This window comes from Schistocerca piceifrons, chromosome 4, assembly GCF_021461385.2.
Source record: "Schistocerca piceifrons isolate TAMUIC-IGC-003096 chromosome 4, iqSchPice1.1, whole genome shotgun sequence".
NCBI lineage: Eukaryota > Metazoa > Arthropoda > Insecta > Orthoptera > Acrididae > Schistocerca > Schistocerca piceifrons.
Genome location: NC_060141.1, coordinates 774700243 through 774714575, shown reverse-complemented (window position 1 = coordinate 774714575; position 14333 = coordinate 774700243).

The following is a 14333-nucleotide window of genomic DNA, read 5'->3' as shown; positions in this document are numbered from 1 at the left end:
AACGAGAGTGCAAGGGGACCGTAGAACAACCATAGACAATATTTTTGTTCATTCGTCATTATTAGAAGGGCATTCTGTTAGCAAAAAGTGAATGGCCTTTCAGATCATGATGCACAAATTTTAATTCTAAAAGATTTTTGTGCTGCAACACATGTTAAATATAGCTACCAACTTTTTAGGAAAGCTGATCCAGTTGCTGTACAGACTTTTGTAAACCTTATCAAGGAACAAGAGTGGAAAGATGTTTATAGTGCTGATACAGTAGACGATAAATTTAATGCCTTCCTCAAGACTTTTCTCGTGCTCCTTGAAAGTTGCTTTCCGTTAGAACGTTCAAAACAGGGTACTAGCACAAACAGGCAGCCTGGGTGGCTGACTAAAGGGATAAGAATATCTTGTAGAACAAAGTGGCAATTATATCAAAACGTTAGAAACAGTCAAAATCTAAATGCAGCAGCCCTTTACAAACAGTATTGTAAGGTGCTTAAAAAAGTTATTAGGAAGGCAAAAAGTATGTGGTATGCAGATAGAATAGCTAAGTCTCAGGATAAAATTAAAACCATATGGTCAGTCGTAAAGGAAGTGGCTGGTCTCCAGAGACAGGTCGAGAATATAGAATCAGTGCGTAGTGGGGATGTCCGTGTTACTGATAAGTCGCATATATGTACAGTACTTAATAATCACTTTCTGAATATAGCAGGTGAACTAAATAGAAACCTAGTCCCAACAGGGAATCATATAGCGCTCTTAGAAAAAAGTGTTCCGAGACTGTTACCTGAAACGCTCCTCCATGATACTGACAAGAGGGAGATTGAGTTAATAATTAAATCACTAAAGACCAAGAACTCTCATGGATACGACGGGGTATCTAGCAGAATACTGAAGTATTGTTCCACGTATGTTAGCTCAGTACTTAGCCATATCTGTAACTTTTCCTTTAGGAGTGGTCGGTTTCCTGACCGATTAAAGTACTCGGTAGTGAAACCACTTTATAAAAAGGGAGACAGGGATAATGTTGACAATTATAGACCTATTTCTATGCCATCGGTGTTTGCTAAAGTTATCGAGAGGGTTGTATATACAAGGTTACTGCAGCATTTAAATTCACATAATTTGCTGTCAAATGTACAGTTTGGTTTTAGAAATGGCTTAACAACTGAAAATGCTATAGTCTCTTTTCTCTGTGAGGTTTTGGACGGATTAAATATAAGGTTGCGAACGTTAGGTGTTTTCTTTGATTTAACGAAGGCTTTTGACTGTGTTGACCACAAAATATTACTGCAGAAGTTGGAACATTATGGAGTAAGGGGAGTAGCTTACAATTGGTTTGCCTCCTACTTTACGAACAGGAAGCAGAAGGTAATCCTCCGCAATATTGAGAGTGGTAATGATGTTCAGTCCCAATGGGGCACTGTTAAATGGGGCGTTCCCCAAGGGTCGGTGCTGGGGCCACTGCTGTTTCTTATTTATGTAAATGATATGCCTTCTAGTATTACAGGTGATTCAAAAATATTTCTGTTTGCTGATGACACCACCTTGGTAGTGAAGGATCTTGTGTGTAATATTGAAACATTATCAAATAATGTAGTTCATGATATAAGTTCGTGGCTTGTGGAAAATAATTTGATGCTAAATCAGAGTAAGACTCAGTTTTTACAGTTTCTAACCCACAATTCAACAAGAACTGACATTTTAATCAGACAGAATGCGCATGTTATAAGCGAGACGGAACAGTTCTAGTTCCTAGGCGTACGGATAGATAGTAAGCTGTTGTGGAAAGCCCATGTTCAGGATCTTGTTCAGAAACTAAATGCCGCTTTATTTACCATTAGAACAGTATCTGAAATAAGTGACATTTCAACACGAAAAGTAGTATACTTCGCCTATTTTCATACGCTTATGTCATATGGTATTATTTTTTAGGGTAATTCTTCTGATTCAAAAAGGGTATTTTTGGCTCAAAAACGGGCCGTTCGAGCTATGTATGGTGTAAGTTCGAAAACCTCTTGTCGACCCCTATTCAATAGTCTGGGAATTTTGACATTGCCCTCACAGTACGTATTTTCTTTAATGTCGTTTGTTGTTAGCAATATTAGCTTATTCCCAAGAGTTAGCAGCTTTCACTCAGTTAATACTAGGCAGAAATCAAATCTGCATGTGGAATGCACTTCCTTGACTCTTGTGCAGAAAGGAGTGCAGTATTCTGCTGCATCCATTTTCAATAAGCTACCACAAGAACTCAAAAATCTTAGCAGTAGCCCAAACACTTTTAAGTCTAAACTGAAGAGTTTCCTCATGGCTCACTCCTTCTATTCTGTCGAGGAGCTCCTGGAAGAGCTAAAAAATTAAGCAAATTCCACTGTTACATTCTTGATTTTCTTTATTTAAACTAACGACCTGTCGCCTGAATATGTTTCTTATATTTCATTTTATCTGTTTCTATAATCGTGTTATAGTTTCATGTATTGACTCGTTCCATGACCATGGAGACTTCTCCTAAATGTGGTCCCACGGAACAATAAATAAATAAGTAAATAAATCAGAACGCAACAACAAAACACCACGCCGAACAAAAAGTCTCTCCTTGTGAGCAAAAAATCGGCGAACCAACGGATCCGCAATCCGAGACTTTGACAAAGGCCATTGCGTAGCAACAAAACGCAAAACAGTAGCAAGGACAGGGTCAGCAGTTATGGCGGTAGCTACACGACGAAAATCAATCGGAAACGATTCGACCACTTCATCGGTTTCCGAATCAATGAACAGGCAAGCAAGTTCGGAAGAATCGAATGCTTGATCCTCAGCAACCGGCAAACGGGACAACGCATCAGCGTTGCCGTGCTTAGCAGTGGACCGATACAAGATATCGTAGCGGTTCTGCGAGAGGAAAATAGACCAGCGAATGAATTTCTGCGCTGTACGCGGAGGTACAGGCTTGTTCGGATGAAAAAGCGATGTCAACGGTTTGTGGTCTGTGATGATGGTAAAGTGACGACCATACAAGAAATCATGGAACTTAGTAACACCAAACACGAGAGCCAAAGCTTCTTTCTCTATCTGGGAATAATTTCTTTGCGCAGACGAGGGCAATTTGGACGCAAAGGCAATAGGGTGATCATGCGAGCCAACTTTGTGACACCACACTATTTCCACCCCTTCACGTCTTTTGAGTCATATTACTCCAGTCTGCTTTCTGTACGAGTTGTAAATAAGCTTAGGCTCTCTGGGTTTTATCCCCGCTACCGCAATGATTTAAAAGGGTAATTTTCCTATAAAATACACTGCTACACGTTAAATCTGTGACAACAGGAAAGATAGCGCCTAATATAATTTTATTTATTGTGCTTAAGCAGTATATCAACAAAAATATGGCGTTGATGTCGTAGGTTATTTGGTAGTATACAGATTCGAATATCAGTACACAGAGCTGCCACCTCTGGCAGCAACAACGGCTCTAACCTGGATGAGTACCAGGTCGCAGTAGTGAGATCGGATGTCAGATGGATCCTATTTCAGACCTATGCAAGACTTCTTCAATGATACTCACTGACGACGAGAGATGTGCCAGTGTCTTGGCGTTCCTAGACCTGACGTCTAAAATTTAATAATTTATTTTTGCTTATTTAGCCTGACCAGTTTCAGTAAGTAATTCTAGCAGTACCAACGAATTTTTCATTTCCATGTCTACCACAAAAAATTAAATAGAAACGAATTTCGTTAACTGTTGTTGTCTCTCATTAACAATATATTCTTTTAAGTGGGTACTCATGTATATATAGGACCCAGAACCAGAAAATATATTTCAGCACTCTCTTAGTAAATCCTAAGCATTTTCTATAATGAGTAAACGTGGGCGGAGGATACAATAAGATTGTAAGAAATATAAATTTTGTTAACAATTGTCGTTGACTTTTATTCTCGACATACTTTTTACACATGAAACTTTCTGGTAGATTAAAACTGTTTGTCCGACCGAGACTAGAACCTGGGATGGGGGGGTTACATCGTGAGTCTTGCCTCGATAGCTCAGCTGATACAGTACTTGGCAGCAAAAAGCAAAGGTCCCGAGATCGAGTCTCAGTCTACCACACACTTTCAATATGGCAGAAAGTTTGATATACGTTCACACTCTGCTTCGGAGTGAAATCTCATTCTGGAAACTTCGTCCGGGCTATGGTTTAGTCATACATCTGCAGTGTCCTTTTTTCCATAAGTGCTAGTTCTTCAAGTATCCCAGGAGAAGTTCTGTGAAGTTTTAAAGGTAGGAAACGAGGTACTGTTGGAAGCAAATGTTTGAGGACAGGTGGTGAGTTGTGCTCGGGTACTTTAGGTAGTAGAGTACTTGCTAACGAAAGGCGAAGCTCGGTCCGGCACGTAGCTTTAATCTGTGAGAAAGTTTCATATCAGTGCACACTCCGCTGCAGAGTGAAAATTCATTCACATTTTAAACATATACAGGGTGAACATTAATAAAACCGACAACCAGCAGTGATCGATTCCTGACTGGAAATGGATGATTAAAGTTCCTATGAGCGTGTATCTGGAATTGGACAGTGTGCGTAAAATGACATCAAATTGTCCATGAACAGAGTACAGAGCTGCGTCAGATCTACGTCACAACAGCTGTCCACCTCGTTGCAAGTGAGAGGGACAGTAGCGCTTGTCATGCAGGATACAAAATTAATCGTACTTTGGCTTGCACTATGTTGGCGGGCAACCTATCTAGAACTTGTACTACGGTTCATCTCAATACCCTTCAAGTCTGGCGTACGCGCAGACCGCCGCCTCCCTGCACGTCCGCCTGTCTGAAAATACCCATAATCACACGAACGGCCAAAATGGGCTTGGAATCTTGAATGATACGGTTGGTGTATAACTGTGCTGCCTCTGGACCATCTCCATCTTCTTGGCCGTACATAAATACCATTTCAGCTAGTCCCCGACATGGAATACTGGGTCATTCTGCTGCTTGCAGTACGCTGCGTCAACCACAGAGTCTGTAACACACAAAGACCACACTACACGTGGTCAGAGCAACTTTCATTCGTTGGTGCCACAGGCTGTGGCAACAATGCATTTCCGGACACATGTTCATAGGACCTTTTTCCTCAGTTTCCACTGAGGAATACGTCTCTGCAGTTTGTCGGCTTAATTAATACTGTCTCTGTGTAGATGTGTAAGTAGGGCTCCGAACATGAAAATATGAATGTGACGTTTGTTGTAAAAGGTCTCATACATTACTAAGATATTGACTTTTGGTTCAAGTTTTGCTAAGAATTTTAAAACAATTACGTAAATTAACATAACACACCATTAAAAACAACAAATGTTATTTCAGAAATATAAAATATGTAGTACATGACTGGATTACGATATTTTTAAAAGGTTCCAATAAAGTACTCCCCCCTCCTCCATCCTTGGTATTGCAATGACTCTGGCCCTCTGCTTCATCAGACCAGGAGAAACACATGCAAAAATATTACAATAATTCTGAGTACTAACTTAATAATAATAATAATAATGATAATAATAACAGGTATAATAATAATAATATTGACATTAAAACAATAATTAAAATAATAATTGCAGTTGTAAAAGGCACTTAGGATGACTGAGGTTAACTTACCACCTTTGAAGTCATATTTAATATCATCAGACATGAAGTGGATAAAGGAAATGTAGAAGTTGAACTGACAGTGACAAATTAGTAAAATTAGTAAACTAGTGGCCTAATTCACGGTATGAGTTTTTCTGTTAGCCTTTTCTACTTCTTGTAATCTTTTCCCAGTTCAAATACAATATATATATATATATATATATATATATATATATATATATATATATAGATATTGTTATAGTTTCAGTGCTCTGATGTTCATGAGTCACCAATACGACTGACAAACTACGTAAAACCACAAACAGAACAACTGACTGTTTAAATGAGGTCTAATTTGGGATATTAAAATGTATCTTTTGTTGAATATTCATTTATCAATATAAATCTCAATCTCATATCTTCTGTTATGTTCTGGGGACCTATTCGGACTATAGTGTTCATTGTACAGCCTCAGTCAGAGTCTAACGACTTTCATAATCCCTACAACGTTCACAAAACCCAGTCTCCCGTCAATTTCCACAAACACGAGGCGACTCCAAAGAATGGCCAGTTTTTTTAAATTTCCATTCATGACTGGAGCAGCAACAATAGAATGAAATCTTATTTTAGAAGAAGTAAACAGCTAATCAGTTACAAACTGGAAGCTTTCTTAAAACCCTTTCACCAAGGTTTCAACGTTTATAGAAACGTCTTGTTCAGAACGAGATATAGGCAACTGGACCCCTTTTTGTGGTAGACATACGTTAAAATATAACCGAAAGGCATCAGCAAATATAAGATTTATTTTATTTAATTCATTGATAGGTAGAATTTTACGTTTGACTGACATCTTACAGCTAAATTCTAACGTACTTCTGCCACAATATATAATACAGTTTTCTATATTTCCTTCTGAAGTAGACATTTCTATAACCAGTGAAGTAATGGCAAAGTCATCTAGATAAATAATCCGGTTAGCAACTGACTGTCTGATTACTATTTCTACAAATGGTATGATATGTGTCTAGTTACAGACACATCATATTGCATCACTGTCACTAACATCTCATACCTTTGTTCAATTGATCGCTGTAAACGACAACATTTGGCCCGTTCAACGAAAACTATATTTTCTCTCCAGTGCCAGTCAACAAGTCTGGCTAGTTTCGTCACCAAAATATCGCACAGATTTAATGTTACCGTCACATACTACAACCAAGGATTTGACAGTGGAACGCTAGTTTTCTTGTGCTTAAATACAGAGTGGATGTTTTTTATCTGTACAAAGATATGTACTTTATGAACATCTAATAGGTATAACAATATCGGCGTCATTTTATACGAGAGCATTGCCCGTATCTTCTCTCATGGGAATTTATAACCAAACGTGTCGAAATATCGTTCAAATGATTTGCACCCGTGACATGTTTCTTGCCTTTTTCTTTCATGGTTTACTGTCACAGTCGTTGTTAAAATTAATTGAAGTTACGTAAAATAACTCATCATCATCATCATCATTTAAGACTGATTATGCCTTTCAGCGTTCAGTCTGCCCCCCTTATAAAATTCCTCCATGATCCCCCATTCAGTGCTAACATTGGTGCCTCTTCTGATGTTAAACCTATTACTTCAAAATCATTCTTAACCGAATCCAGGTACCTTCTCCTTGGTCTGCCCCGACTCCTCCTACCCTCTACTGCTGAACCCATGAATCTCTTGGGTAACCTTGCTTCTCCCATGCGTGTAATATGACCCCACCATCTAAGCCTGTTCGCCGTGACTGCTACATCTATAGAGTTCATTCCCAGATTTTCTTTGATTTCCTCATTGTGGACACCCTCCTGCCATTGTTCCCATCTACTAGTACCTGCAATCATCCTAGCTACTTTCATATCCGTTACCTCAACCTTGTTGATAAGGCAACCTGAATCCACCCAGCTTTCGCCCCCATACAACAAAGTTGGTCGAAAGATTGAACGGTGCACAGATAACTTAGTCTTGGTACTGACTTCCTTCTTGCAGAAGAGAGTAGATCGTAGCTGAGCGCTCCCTGCATTAGCCTTGCTACACCTCGCTTCCAGTTCTTTCACTATGTTGCCATCCTGTGAGAATATGCATCCTAAGTACTTGAAACCGTCCACCTGTTGTAACTTTGTTCCTCCTATTTGGCACTCAATCCGTTTATATTTCTTTCCCACTGACATTACTTTCGTTTTGGAGATGCTAATCTTCATACCATAGTCCTTACATTTATGATCTACCTCTGAAATATTACTTTGCAAACTTTCAATCGAATCTGCCATCACAACTAAGTCATCCGCATATGCAAGACTGCCTATTTTGTGTTCACATATCTTAATCTCACCCAGCCAGTCTATTGTTTTCAACATATGATCCATAAATAATATGAACAACAGTGGAGACAGGTTGCAGCCTTGTCTTACCCCTGAAACTACTCTGAACCATGTACTCAGTTTACCGTCAACTCTAACTGCTGCCTGACTATCCATGTAAAGACCTTTAATTGCTTGCAAAAGTTTGCCTCCTATTCCATAATCTCGTAGAACAGACAATAACTTCCTCCTAGGAACCCGGTCATATGCCTTTTCTAGATCTATAAAGCATAGATACAATTCCCTGTTCCACTCATAACGCTTCTCCATTATTTGTCGTAAGCTAAAGATCTGGTCCTGACAACCTGTAAGAGGCCTAAACCCACACGGATTTTCATCCAATTGCTCCACAACTAATACTCGCACTTTCCTTTCAACAATACCTGAGAAGATTTTACCCACAACGCTGATTAAAGAGATACCTCTGTAGTTGTTACAATCTTTTCTGTTTCCATGTTTAAAGACTGGTGTGATTACTGCTTTTGTCCAGTCTGATGGAACCTGTCCCGACTCCCAGGCCATTTCAATTATCCTGTGTGGCCATTTAAGACCTGACATTCCACTGTACTTGATGAGTTCCGACTTAATTTCATCCACCCCAGCTGCTTTATTGCACTGCAATCCATTGACCATTTTCTCCACTTCCTTAAACGTGATCCTATTTCCATCATCATTCCTATCCCATTCTACCTCGAAATCTGAAACATTACTGATCGTATTTTCACCTACATTGAGCAACTCTTCAAAATATTCCCTCCATCTGCCCAAGGCATCCACAGGATTCACCAGCAGTTTTCCTGACCTGTCCAAAATACTTGTCATTTCCTTCTTACCTCCCTTTCGAAGACTGCTAATTACACTCCAGAATGGTTTTCCAGCAGCTTGACCCAATGTCTCCAACCTGTTTCCAAAGCCTTCCCAAGATATCTTCTTGGATGCTGCAATTATCTGTTTGGCTTTGTTTCTTTCTTCAACATAACTTTCTTTGTCTATCTGAGTTCTAGTATGTAGCCATTTTTATACGCCTTCTTTTTCCTTTTACAGGCTGCCTTGACTGTGTCATTCCACCAAGCTGTTTGCTTCCTCCTACTTTTACACACTACTGTTCCAAGACATTCTTTAGCCACTTCTAGTACTGTGTCCCTGTACCTTGTCCATTCCTTTTCCAATGACTGTAATTGACTACATTCAACTAACTGGTACCTTTCTGAGATCGCTGTTATGTACTTGTGCCTGATTTCCTTATCCTGAAGTTTCTCCACTCTTATCCTCCTACATATGGACCTGACCTCCTGCATTTCGGCCTCGCAATCCCAATTTCACTGCAGATTAAATAATGATCAGTGTCATCAAAGAATCCCCTGAATACACGTGTGTCCCTCACAGCCTTCCTGACTTCCTGATCGAGGCCGAATTTTTAAAAAGCTAATATTTTCATTTATCGTAAAATAACTGATAAATGAAAATATTAGCTTTTTAAAATTTCGGCCTTGAGATAATTAGCAACGATGGCAATGTTAAAGAATACATTGGTTGTATTGTTAGGGCGTTTCGGCAATTTATTGAGCAATTTAAAATAGCTACGGCCCAAAGTATGCTTGGAAGACAATTGTTCTGGTAACCAAAAAATTGCCCGTAAAATTTAATGCTGGTTCCGTTCGGGAAAGAAGCTGTAAATTAATAATCTGAATCCGTAATGTAGAAATGACTTCAGATTCCACCGGAATTTAAAAACAAAAGATTGCTGCTCCTGAAAAGGCGCTTGAAAAATACACATTCCAAAAGAAACGCTTCTGTATTTAATTATTCCACTATTACTAATCTTGTGGTATTCTACATTACATAAAAAATTAATTTCAGGATATAAATAATGAAAAGTTCATCAGTTGCCTTCGTTTTGTTGCCTGGCACAATGCGTTTCGAGAATTTATTCTCATTTTGAAATGTATTTGTTTACATCACTATCTGTTTGGTGATTGTCTCATGTGTGATTTTCTCCCTGTCTTCCGTCTTTTTTGCGGTTGAAGTGAATCCCGAAAATCGGACAAAATGAGTTTGTGAACGTTTTTAACCGCTAATGGTAGAAATGGTACTTTTGTTTGTGTGCTTACTGGTATTGTTGCTCCTCCGTTTTTCAGAACATCATATACAAGCAAATCATCACTTACACGGTTTTTCTCCAAAGCATGCTACAAAGATAATACGGCAATAATGTTGACAAAGAGTTAGTACACAGTATAAGGTCTTACAGAGTTTTTGGATTACGCAATGTATACATATAAGGTACTCAGTTATAAAATGTATTTGTACCACTATCGACTACTAAAACGTTATAGGAATAAAAACTGTTACAGTTGTGAAATGAAGGAGAAACGTTTGAGAAATTAACTGATACACTATCTAGTCTGTCACTGAGAATTTGTTCTCCTTGCATCCTGTGGCGTACAAAAAATTCAAGCTTCACCAGTAAATACACTGTATGAGATATTTGGAACTGGTGGACTACCTTCTTCTTGTAACCTCCCCACAGAAATTAAGGAATGAGAATTGACCATAAACCAACAACAATATTATTAATTGAATAATGAACCATGAATGACATGTAACCGCCTAACAGAAATAATAATATCTGGTAAATTTTATAAGGACACCAGCGCTGACCTTCGGCCCTGTGAAATAATGAAACCTGACAAATTTTGTAAGGACAGCAGCGCTGACCTTCGGCCCTGTATTCTGAATAAAAACAGCAAAATTCTTACCTCAATGAAAACTGCATCTATATCTGCTCTTATCTATCGACATAGCTTCGTGCAATGCTGGCGTAGATTTAATTTTGATTCTTGGAGGAAATGCATAGGAAATATTCTTTAAATTGAAATTAATGTTTTTCTTTAAAAAAGTTACTTTATAGAAAATTATTATTTGGGCATTTCTTTGAACAAAATAATTACAATTAACATACATTATTAGATGTGTGCAGTGCTGCTTCAGTACCTTCTACATCAATACTCATCGTCCACCACAATCCTGACCAGAGTCGCGAGCAGAGCACGCCGTCGACGCATGCCGACTTCTGCTCGGTACAACTGTCCACTCACTACTACTGTCGACTGACTACTACTACAGACAGCGTACTACTGAACTCTCGCGCGGTCATGCGCAGAGTAGCAACAGCAACTCTCTGGTCAGAGATTCTGTCATGCTTCGCCCATCGCCGGCGAAGCATATGCCTTACATAACCCTCCACTGGGGGGGCAAAAATTTGGCAGCGATGATGAGTCAATTGGACTTGCCATGAGCAACAAATTTTTCATAATTAATTAACTTTACAATCACAGAATATATACAGATATATAGGTGCAGAACATGAAGTAAATATAGTGCACATGCCCCAAGTACAGAACATATCAGGTAATGACAAAATATATATATAATGAGTACAAAACAAATTAACAAATGACATAAGTGCACATGCACTATAGTTCAGAACATATCAGCAAATTAAAAAAAATGTATATGCAGTGAGTAGAAATCATGTTAGAAAAATGATTTTCATTATGTTACAAGAATTAGGATAGGAAAGGGAAGGATTGCATCGTGGTTGTAGCACTCTAGGTTGCACGCAGCTGCACTGAAAGTCCATATCTTTCTGCAGAAGTACAACACCAAGTGAGACAATCTGAAGTTCTTTACCCAGAAGTATTAATCAGCCTAGCCAAGACACTGAAATGTCGTAGGAATATTCCATGTTATCTTTTTGGTAGTACATTAGGTACACCAAACAGTGGGACCATAATAGCATCTCCATCGCTCACGGTGGTGGACAGCATGTCGTGTCAACACCACGTTCTTGTAAGGTACACCAACGTAGAATTAGTGCAAAAACCAAATATAGTGCTCGAAGATCATGAGGATATACAGGACAAACGAATATTGCAGTAATTCCTGGTAATTAGGTCAGAAGGTGAAGGACATTAAGTCATATACTAGTCTTCATTGAGAATTACACTAATAGTTGGTGGCACTCATTGCCCAGGTATTGAACATTTCTGTACCATGTATGTAGTATTACAGAATAATGTTCATGAGTCGTTTTACAGAGAACATTGGCACTCATTGCCTAATTATAAACCGTCAGAAGTCATCATTGGAAACAGGAGCTAATAAGTGTCATAGTATTACAGAAGAATGTACATGAGTCGTTTTACAGAGAACATTGGCACTCATTGCCTAATTATAAACCATCAGAAGTCATCATTGAAAACAGGAGGTAATAAATGACTTAGTACTACAGAATTATGTACGTGAGTCGTTTTACAGAGAACATTGGCACTCATTGCCTAATTATAAACCATCAGAAGTCATCATTGAAAACAGGAGCTAATAAATGACATAGTATTACAGAATAATGTACATAAATCGTTTTACAGAGAACATTGGCACTCATTGCCTAATTACAAACCATCAGAAGTCATCATTGAAAACAGGAGCTAATAAATGACATAGCATTACAGAATAATGTTCAACAGTCGTTTTACAGAGAACATTGGCACTCATAGCCTAATTATAAAGCATTATATATATATTAAGCAATGCATTGCGTTGGGTAATTACTGAAGAATGAAAATATTTGCTTTTGAGTTGTTGCTGCAAATGAAGATGTGTAAAGTCATTTGTCATGAGTCAGCTGTAGCAAGATTATGAAACAAGTAGAGTATATGTAATCACATTCATAAATGACATAGGTTTAATGAACAACTGCTAATAGCACATTAATTTCATAAATAATTTCTCCTGCAAAATACAAAAATGGATTATTAAACTGAAAGAAGAAACGCATTTTATGCTGAAAAGTAGTGAACTTCGAATTAACAGGTAGTGAAATGTGTATATAAAAAAATGTGTTCCCTAGCTGTTCTTTCCAAAACCTTCAGTCATCATACTATGCAATATAACACATACTGTCAAAACGAACTGCAACAAATACTTAAATAACTATATAGCATCTCTTAACTAACAGCAAATATATAAACTTCATCATTATTTTGATCTGCAAAGAAAAACTTCATTAGCCATATCACCATAACTCCATTATTATCATTAGCTGTAAAGAAAAACTTCATTATCCATAGTAGCATATTCTTCATCATTATTCATCACCATTCATTATCATCTGCAAAAAAAAGTCACTTAATTACTCGTTACACAACTATTTCTTATTTCAAGCATATTTCATCACTAAAACTAAGATGTGTAGTTCTGTCTGACAGCCTGCATCAATCGCCTTGTATTCTGAAAGAAAAAATTAGCTAAGACTGCTATTCTACAATGTGTATAGTATATTCTTGTTAATGCTTGTTAGTTCTGATCCATTTACTCTTCATCACGAAGTATTGCATCCTCTTTCGTTCATTCTGAAGGTGAAATTCCCATTTCTGTTTAATTTATTTCGTTTATACGTTATTTGTTTCTGAAAATGATGAACAAAGATTAATGTCTTGCATTTAAATCATATACTCATTAGAAAAAAACTGGTTTATAGTAGCATAATTGTGCATACAGCATAGCATGACAGAAAACGTAATATGTCAAAAACATAGATAGTGTTCAGAGGCAAAAATGTACCCAGTGTATCACAATGTAGCAGCAAAAAAAAGAAAGTAAAGTAGTCACGATGTTGAGATATCATAAGGCAAAATGTCAAAGTCAACTGGTGTGTGATATATCTTAACTATTTCATAGTGCATACAAACAAAACAGGAAAACAATCGTTGTTGTTGTTGTTGTGGTCTTCAGTCCTGAGACTGGTTTGATGCAGCTCTCCATGCTACTCTATCCTGTGCAAGCTTCTTCATCTCCCTGTACCTACTGCAACCTACATCCTTCTGAATCTGCTTAGTGTATTCATCTGTTGGTCTCCCCCTATGATTTTTACCCTCCACGCTGCCCTCCAATACTAAATTGATGATCCCTTGATGCAACAATCGTACATACATAAAAATGGAAAATATGCACGGTCTGATGTGTAAGACAAGAAGAGCGACCTGCTAACTTTACCTTGCCGGGTACTTGCCAAGAAAAAATTCGACAATCATCAGTAAGTATTCATGTGAATATAATTGCATAAGTGGTCATAAAAATTAGCAAATGGCATTACAGCATGTTAAATCATAAAGTATCTTCATTCATTAAAAGGTTTGATATTCGATGTGGTGTTTTCCTTTGGTTTTTCTGGTTCTCAAAGTCTCGACATGTACAACATTGGGGTGAGGAATGCTGCGAATCCGATATGGACCTGCGTATAGAAGTTCATATTTACTGCACCTACCTTTTACTCTATTGGA